Raw genomic sequence first — 9061 nt, 5'->3', positions numbered from 1 at the left:
TACGGACTAGGAGAAAAAGATTTACCGGTAGGTTTAAAATCTTATTTTCTCTTACGTCCTAGAGGATGCTGGGGACTCCTTAAGGATCATGGGGATTATACCAAAGCTCCAGACCGGGCGGGAGAGTGCGGATGACTCTGCAGCACCGATTGAGCAAACATGAGGTCCTCCTCAGCCAAGGTATCAAACTTGTAGAATTTAGCAAAAGTGTTTGAACCCGACCAAGTCGCCGCTCGGCAAAGCTGTAATGCCGAGACGCCTCGGGCAGCCGCCCAAGAAGAGCCCACCTTCCTAGTGGAATGGGCCTTTACCGAATTTGGTAACGGCAATCCAGCCGTAGAATGAGCCTGCTGAATAGTGTTACAGATCCAGCGAGCAATAGTCTGTTTAGAAGTAGGAGCGCCAAGCTTGTTGGCTGCATACAGGACAAACAGTGCCTCTGTTTTCCTAACCCGAGCCGTCCTAGCTACATAAATTTTTAAGACCCTGACTACATCAAGGGACTTGGAATCCTCCAAGTCACCCGTAGCCACAGGCACCACGATAGGCTGGTTCATATGAAAAGATGAAACCACCTTAGGAAAAAATTGAGGCCGAGTCCTCAATTCTGCTCTATCCACATGGAAAATCAGATAGGGGCTCTTGTGAGACAAAGCCGCCAATTCGGACACCCGCCGTGCAGAAGCCAAGGCCAACAACATGATCACCTTCCAAGTGAGAAATTTTAAATCCACCGTTTGAAGAGGCTCAAACCAGTGAGATTTTAGGAACTGTAACACCACGTTAAGGTCCCATGGTGCCACTGGGGGCACAAAAGGAGGCTGGATGTGCAGCACTCCCTTTACAAAAGTCTGGACTTCTGGGAGAGAAGCCAATTCCTTCTGAAAGAAAATTGATAGGGCAGAAATCTGTACCTTATTGGAGCCTAACTTTAGGCCCATATCCACTCCTGTCTGTAGAAAGTGGAGAAAACGGCCCAGATGGAAATCTTCAGTAGGAGCATTCTTGGCTTCACACCAAGATACATACTTCCTCCAGATGCGGTGATAATGTTTCGCCGTCACCTCCTTCCTAGCCTTAATCAGAGTAGGGATGACTTCCTCCGGAATACCTTTCCCCGCTAGGATTCGGTGTTCAACCGCCATGCCGTCAAACGTAACCGCGGTAAGTCTTGGAACACGCAGGGCCCCTGCTGCAATAGGTCTTCCCTGAGAGGAAGAGGCCACGGATCTTCTGTGAGCATTTCCTGAAGATCTGAATACCAGGCCCTTCGAGGCCAATCCGGAACAATGAGTATTGTCTGCACTCTTTTTCGTCTTATGATTCTCAGTATTTTTGAGATGAGCGGAAGGAGGAGGGAACACATAGACCGACTGAAACACCCATGGTGTCACCAGGGCGTCCACCGCTACTGCCTGAGGGTCCCTTGACCTGGCACAATACCTCCGAAGCTTCTTGTTGAGGCGTGACGCCATCATGTCTATTTGTGGAAGTCCCCACTGACTTCTCTCCGTAAAAACTTCTTGATGAAGTCCCCACTCTCCTGGATGGAGATCGTGTCTGCTGAGGAAGTCTGCTTCCCAGTTGTCCACTCCCGGAATGAAGACTGCTGACAGAGCGCTTACGTGATTTTGCGCCCAGCGAAGAATCCTGGTGGCTTCTGCCATTGCCACTCTGCTCCTTGTCCCGCCTTGGCGGTTTACATAAGCCACAGCTGTGACGTTGTCTGATTGAATCAGAACCGGTAGGTCGCGAAGAAGATTCTCCGCTTGTCGTAGGCCGTTGTATATGGCCCTCAATTCCAGTATGTTGATGTGTAGACAAGCCTCCTGGCTTGACCATAGCCCCTGAAAATTTCTTCCTTGTGTGACTCCCCATCCTCGGAGGCTCGCGTCCGTGGTCACCAGAACCCAGTCTTGAATGCCGAACCTGCGACCTTCGAGAAGGTGAGCACTCTGCAGCCACGACAGGAGAGACACCCTGGCCCTGGGGGACAGGCTTATCTTCTGATGTATTTGTCGATGGGACCCCGACCACTTGTCCAGAAGGTCCCACTGAAACATCCTCGCATGGAACCTGCTGAAGAGGATGGCCTCGTAGGTCGCCACCATTTTTCCCAGTACTCGAGTGCATTGATGGACTGACACTTTTTTCGGTTTTAGCAGGTCTCTGACCATGTTCTGGAATTCCTGGGCTTTTTTCATCGGGAGAAAAACCCTTGTTTGTTCCGTGTCCAGAATCATGCCTAAGAAAGATAGCAGTCTCGTTGGAATCAACTGTGACTTTGGTAGATTTAGAATCCAGCCATGCTGCTGCAGCACTCTCAGGGAGAGCGACACTCTTTTCTGCAATTGATCTCTCGATCTCGCTTTTAATCAGGAGATTGTCCAAGTACGGGATAATTGTGACTCCCTGCCTGCGCAGGAGCACCATCATTTCCGCCATTACCTTGGTGAAAATCCTCGGGGCCGTGGAAAGTCCAAACGGCAACGTCTGAAACTGGTAATGACAGACCTGTACAGCGAATCTCAGGTATGCCTGATGAGGGGGATATATGGGGATATGAAGGTATGCATCCTTTATGTCTAGTGACACCATAAAATCCCCCCCTTCCAGGCTGGAGATAACTGCCCGGAGCGATTCCATCTTGAATTTGAACTTTTTCAAGTACAGGTTTAGTTTCCATCACCCAAGGATCCACGTCTGACTGAACCCAGACGTGCCCCCACCGGCGCGGACTCCCTCAGTGGAGCCCCAGCGTCATGCGGTGGATTTAGTAGAAGCCGGGGAGGACTTCTGCTCCTGGGAAATAGCCGCAGCAGGCATTCTTTTCCCTCTACCCTTACCTCTGGCGAGGAAGGAAGAGCCCCGACCTCTTCTGGACTTATGCGACTGAAAGGACTGCATTTGATATTGTGGTGTTTTCTTTTGCTGTGGGGGAACATAAGGTAAAAAAGTAGATTTACCCGCGGTAGCTGTGGAAACCAGGTCCGCGAGACCTTCCCCAAATAAACCTCACCCTTGTAAGGCAAAACTTCCATATGTCTCTTTGAGTCGGCATCACCCGTCCATTGGCGGGTTCACAGGGCTCGCCTAGCAGAAATCGCCATGGCGTTGGCTCTCGAACCTAACAGCCCAATGTCTCTCGAAGCGTCTCTCATATATAAGACTGCGTCTTTAATGTGACCTAGGGTCAATAAAATGCTATCCCTATCTAGGGTATCAATGTCAGATGACAAGGTATCTGCCCAAGCTGCTACAAACCCAAGCCGACGCTATTGCCGGTCTGAGCAAGGCACCTGTATGTGCACAAATTGATTTTAAGGTAGTTTCCTGTCTGCGATCAGCAGGATCCTTGAGGGCTGCCGTGTCTGGAGACGGTAGCGCCACCTTTTTGGACAAGCACGTTAAAGCCTTGTCCACCCTGGGCGAGGATTCCCATCATAACCTGTCCTGTGCAGGGAAAGGATACGCCATAAGAATTCTCTTGGGAATCTGCAGTTTCTTGTCTGGAGTTTCCCAAGCCTTTTCAAATAACGCGTTCAGCTCATGAGATGGGGGAAAGGTTACCTCAGGTTTCTTTTCCTTAAACATGCATACCCTCGTGTCAGGGACAGAGGGGTCATCTGTGATATGCAAAACATCTTTTATTGCAATAATCATATAAGAATACTTATGGCCACCCTTGGGTGTAACCTCGCATCATCGTAGTCGACACTGGAGTCAGAATCCGTGTCAGTATCAGTGTCTGCTACTTGGGATAGAGATATATATATATATATATATATATATATATATATATATAACTGCAGGGGTACCTTCAATTGTTGTCCATAAAGAAGGAAACCAGGCGGCACTCCAAGGATTTGTTGCAGGCAAAATACTTTATATTAAAGTGACAGTGCAAAATAAGTTAGTACAGCATAGTGCGAGCCACCGACGTTTCAACGCCCCTCCGGCGTTTTCTTCAAGGTGCTATGCTTACAAAGTGCAGCGTGATAAACAGCAATAACAAACATACCTGATTAAACTTTCCATAGGGGTATAAATACCTGAATACTTGTGAGGTCCTCCCCGTGCGCTCCCGCCAGCCGGCGTCCCGAGGCCGGAAGCCGCGGCTGCTCTGAGTTCCGGTCACGTGGGCCACAGCTGTGACGTGAGCTCGAGCCCCTTGCATCGTTGCCTAGTAACCACGGAGACTCCGTAACCAAGGAGACCGGACCTGCCGGACGGAGCCAACACAGGGGTGACTTCTGTGCAAAACATAGCTGCAAAACATACAGTGCAGAATATAAAGTGCATAAAGTGACAAAGGGTTGCTCCTAGTGTGCGCAAACATTAATGATTGCAAACAACATTAAAATTTAAAAAGATAGAAGAATCTAAGAATTAAAATACTGAGACAACTACTGTGCTATCATAGCTTTGTGACTTACAGTTTTATACATATTATATTAGGGATGGAGCACGGTTACATACTCACAGAAGCACAGGCTTAATGTGCTGTATATTAGAGAATGGACTTACTATTATAGATGGATAGATAGATAGCTGCTACAAGACGGTTACCTAGTACAGGGCTATAAAAGGACTAACTAAATATTAGGAGAAGAACAAAGTAAAGATCATGATCACAAGAAGGCATTCCACATTGCTTGTTCATTTAGTCCACCAGGGGCCAAGGAGTCCAGCATATGGATCCACTTGGCTTCCTTCTGTGACAACATCCTAGCTCTGTTGCCACCCCTGACCGGTTTCGGCACATGATCCAGTATCATATGTTTCAACTGTGATAGCGTATGATTCGCTGCTTTAAAATGCCGTGCTACCGGTTGGTCATTGCCTCTTCCCTCCAGTGCTGCTCTAATAGCGGACCTATGTAGCGCCATGCGCTCTCGGAATGTCCTTATGGTTTGGCCCACATAGATATTTCCACAAGGGCATACAATTGCATAAATGACAAACTGGGATGTGCAGGAGAGATGGTGTCTAATATCATATTCCTTATTGGTTTTAGGATGTCTGAAGTTACTCCCGGTCAGCATGTAATTGCACGTCTCACATTTTGGGCACTTGAAACAGCCTCTGCGGCTCGGGCCCATGGCTCTCTTAGTGACATCTAATTTCACCACTCTGTCCTTCAGGTTGCGGCCCCTCTTGTAGCTAGGCATGATAGTGCTACCCTTAAAACATGGTACTGCTGGATCGGAAGACACCAGGGGCCACAGAGCCCTCGTTGCCCTGGGGAGTACTGAACTGGCCGTTGTGAATTCCGTTATAAGTGGAATCCTCTTCTCCTCATTCTTTCTAGGTGTCGGCCTGAGTAACTTCTCTCTAGGCATGTTCAATACCTCTTCTTTCAAGGACAGGAGCGGGCCCTTGTGATAACCTCTGGCTTGGAACTTATTAACTACGGCGTCCAACGCTGGTTCAAGTTTGTGTCTTTCACTCGTTATTCTAGCCGCCCTCATGAGTTGCGACTTGGGTAGTCCATTCTTAAGGGCCGGTGGATGGAAGCTACTGTGCAAAAGCAGGGTATTCCGGTCCGTAGGTTTATTAAAGACCTCTGTGGTTATTGTACCCCCCGAGACACTGATACTAACGTCCAGAAAGTTAATGGCCTGGCTGCTACAGGTCAGGGACAATTTGACTGGTGAGTCACTCTTATTGTTACCCTCCACCAACTCGTCCAAGGTTGCTTGTTCCCCTCGCCAGAGTAATAAAAGATCATCTATGTAGCGCTTGTACATGCTAATAGATGTATGGGACAGAAACAGGTCTCTTTCTATATCGAACATGTACACGTTGGCATACATTGGCGCTACATTAGATCCTATAGCGCAACCGGTCAGCTGGAGATAATACCCTCCGTTGTGGATAAAGTAGTTATGTGTGAGGGTAAAGTGCAGCAACTGTAGAAACAGCTGTATATCCAAGGAATCAAATTTATTCTGGACCAAGAATCTCTCCATAGCCTCCATCCCCCTGGCATGCGGGATGATAGTATAGAGGCTTTTGACATCCAGTGTGGCCAAAATTATATCAGGAGGTAGATGCCCCAGATCTTTCAAGTTGTTTAGTAGATGTGTCGTATCCTTGAGGTACGTGGGCTGGGTTGTTACCAAAGGTTGTAGGAGCGCGTCCAGGTATTGCGATACTGGTTGAGTCAGGGAGCCTCTTGCGGAGATTATTGGCCTACCCGGTGGGTTTTCTTTATCTTTATGGACCTTGGGGACCGTATAGAATATCGGAGTAATCGGGAAAGGTTGTGTAAGAGCCTTCACCGCTTTCTGGTCTAAGAGGTTCTTCATGGCTGCTTCCTTCAAGAGGGCATCTAATTTCTTTTTGTAGACGTTAGTCGGGTCTCCGGGCAATCTTTTATATGTACATTGGTCCTTTAATTGATTGTCTATCTCCTCTATATACTGGATCTTATCCAAGATCACTATAGCCCCGCCCTTATCTGCGGGGCGTATAACTATATCCGTATATGCTGACAGGTCTTTGATCGCTTTGTCCTCTTCCCTAGAAATGTTCCTATAGACTACAGGTTGAGCTTCTGCGTACTTCTTAATAGAACTATCTAGGAGACGTGAAAAGGTTTTTACTGAATCGGTGGAGGACGGAGGGTCAAATGAGGATGTGTTGTTGGCTCCTGAGGGGAGAAAGGGGTCTTTACTGGTAGATGGCTGTTTGGAAAAATGTTCTTTTAATCGTAGAGATCTACCGAATCGGTATTCTTCCACCTTCCATTTGAAGGGATCATGGAGGTTGGTGGGTATAAACGATAGACCTTTGCTTAAAATTCTTGTTTCTGCCTCCGTCAGCTGGCGTTTTGAGAGATTGAAGATCAGTTCTTCCTTCTGGATGCCCTTGCTGGTGGCTTTGCGGATCCTTTCCCCTTGTCTCCCTCGCCTGGTTTGGTGGGATTTTTTCCTGTTATCTGGTCCCGTGCCGCCCCTCCTAAAGGGCCACGACCTGGGGTAGTAGTAGCTTCGTCCGATGGTCTCTCTCTCTCTAGGCATGTTCAATACCTCTTCTTTCAAGGACAGGAGCGGGCCCTTGTGATAACCTCTGGCTTGGAACTTATTAACTACGGCGTCCAACGCTGGTTCAAGTTTGTGTCTTTCACTCGTTATTCTAGCCGCCATCATGAGTTGCGACTTGGGTAGTCCATTCTTAAGGGCCGGTGGATGGAAGCTACTGTGCAAAAGCAGGGTATTCCGGTCCGTAGGTTTATTAAAGACCGATCGGTCCCATGTTTTAAGGGTAGCACTATCATGCCTAGCTACAAGAGGGGCCGCAACCTGAAGGACAGAGTGGTGAAATTAGATGTCACTAAGAGAGCCATGGGCCCGAGCCGCAGAGGCTGTTTCAAGTGCCCAAAATGTGAGACGTGCAATTACATGCTGACCGGGAGTAACTTCAGACATCCTAAAACCAATAAGGAATATGATATTAGACACCATCTCTCCTGCACATCCCAGTTTGTCATTTATGCAATTGTATGCCCTTGTGGAAATATCTATGTGGGCCAAACCATAAGGACATTCCGAGAGCGCATGGCGCTACATAGGTCCGCTATTAGAGCAGCACTGGAGGGAAGAGGCAATGACCAACCGGTAGCACGGCATTTTAAAGCAGCGAATCATACGCTATCACAGTTGAAACATATGATACTGGATCATGTGCCGAAACCGGTCAGGGGTGGCAACAGAGCTAGGATGTTGTCACAGAAGGAAGCCAAGTGGATCCATATGCTGGACTCCTTGGCCCCTGGTGGACTAAATGAACAAGCAATGTGGAATGCCTTCTTGTGATCATGATCTTTACTTTGTTCTTCTCCTAATATTTAGTTAGTCCTTTTATAGCCCTGTACTAGGTAACCGTCTTGTAGCAGCTATCTATCTATCCATCTATAATAGTAAGTCCATTCTCTAATATACAGCACATTAAGCCTGTGCTTCTGTGAGTATGTAACCGTGCTCCATCCCTAATATAATATGTATAAAACTGTAAGTCACAAAGCTATGATAGCACAGTAGTTGTCTCAGTATTTTAATTCTTAGATTCTTCTATCTTTTTAAATTTTAATGTTGTTTGCAATCATTAATGTTTGCGCACACTAGGAGCAACCCTTTGTCACTTTATGCACTTTATATTCTGCACTGTATGTTTTGCAGCTATGTTTTGCACAGAAGTCACCCCTGTGTTGGCTCCGTCCGGCAGGTCCGGTCTCCTTGGTTACGGAGTCTCCGTGGTTACTAGGCAACGATGCAAGGGGCTCGAGCTCACGTCACAGCTGTGGCCCACGTGACCGGAACTCAGAGCAGCCGCGGCTTCCGGCCTCGGGACGCCGGCTGGCGGGAGCGCACGGGGAGGACCTCACAAGTATTCAGGTATTTATACCCCTATGGAAAGTTTAATCAGGTATGTTTGTTATTGCTGTTTATCACGCTGCACTTTGTAAGCATAGCACCTTGAAGAAAACGCCGGAGGGGCGTTGAAACGTCGGTGGCTCGCACTATGCTGTACTAACTTATTTTGCACTGTCACTTTAATATAAAGTATTTTGCCTGCAACAAATCCTTGGAGTGCCGCCTGGTTTCCTTCTTTATGGACAACAATTGAAGGTACCCCTGCAGTTTTATATCATTTGGAGGAGGGCACCCAGGTGGATGACAGCATGATTGGGAGTGCCATAAAAATATAAGGATATATATATATATATATATATATATATATATATATATATAGAGAGAGAGAGAGAGAGAGAGAGAGAGAGAGAGAGAGAGAGAGAGAGAGACAGACAGTCCCCCAATAAGGCCCTTTGGAGAGAGAGAGAGTATACCAGCACACACCCAGCGCCACCGGACACTGGAATAAAATCCCAGTCAGTACAGCGCTTTTATAAATAAACTCACTGCGCCAATTAAATGTGCCCCCCCAACTCCCTCTTTTTTGCCCTCTGTACTTGTGTTCAGCAGGGGAGAGTCCGGGGAGGCAGCTTCTCTGCAGCATGCTGTGGAGAAAATGGCGCTGGTTAGTGCTGAGGAATCAA

The 9061-nt window shown here is 47.6% G+C and overlaps 1 long non-coding RNA gene across 1 annotated transcript in view; it reads left to right on the top strand.

Annotated features, from left to right (window-relative positions):
* Positions 1 to 8189: 8189 nt before the first annotated feature.
* Positions 8190 to 9061, top strand: part of LOC134949109 (uncharacterized) — an 83858-nt gene continuing 82986 nt past the window's right edge. The window contains exon 1 of the long non-coding RNA XR_010183101.1: positions 8190 to 8399. This is a non-coding gene — a long non-coding RNA (uncharacterized LOC134949109). The remainder of the gene's footprint in view (positions 8400 to 9061) is intronic.

Source organism: Pseudophryne corroboree, chromosome 8 (assembly GCF_028390025.1).
Source record: "Pseudophryne corroboree isolate aPseCor3 chromosome 8, aPseCor3.hap2, whole genome shotgun sequence".
Classification (NCBI taxonomy): Eukaryota; Metazoa; Chordata; class Amphibia; order Anura; family Myobatrachidae; genus Pseudophryne; species Pseudophryne corroboree.
The sequence above is the reverse complement of the archived record's forward strand: the minus strand, read 5'-3'. Positions and strand labels throughout refer to the sequence as shown.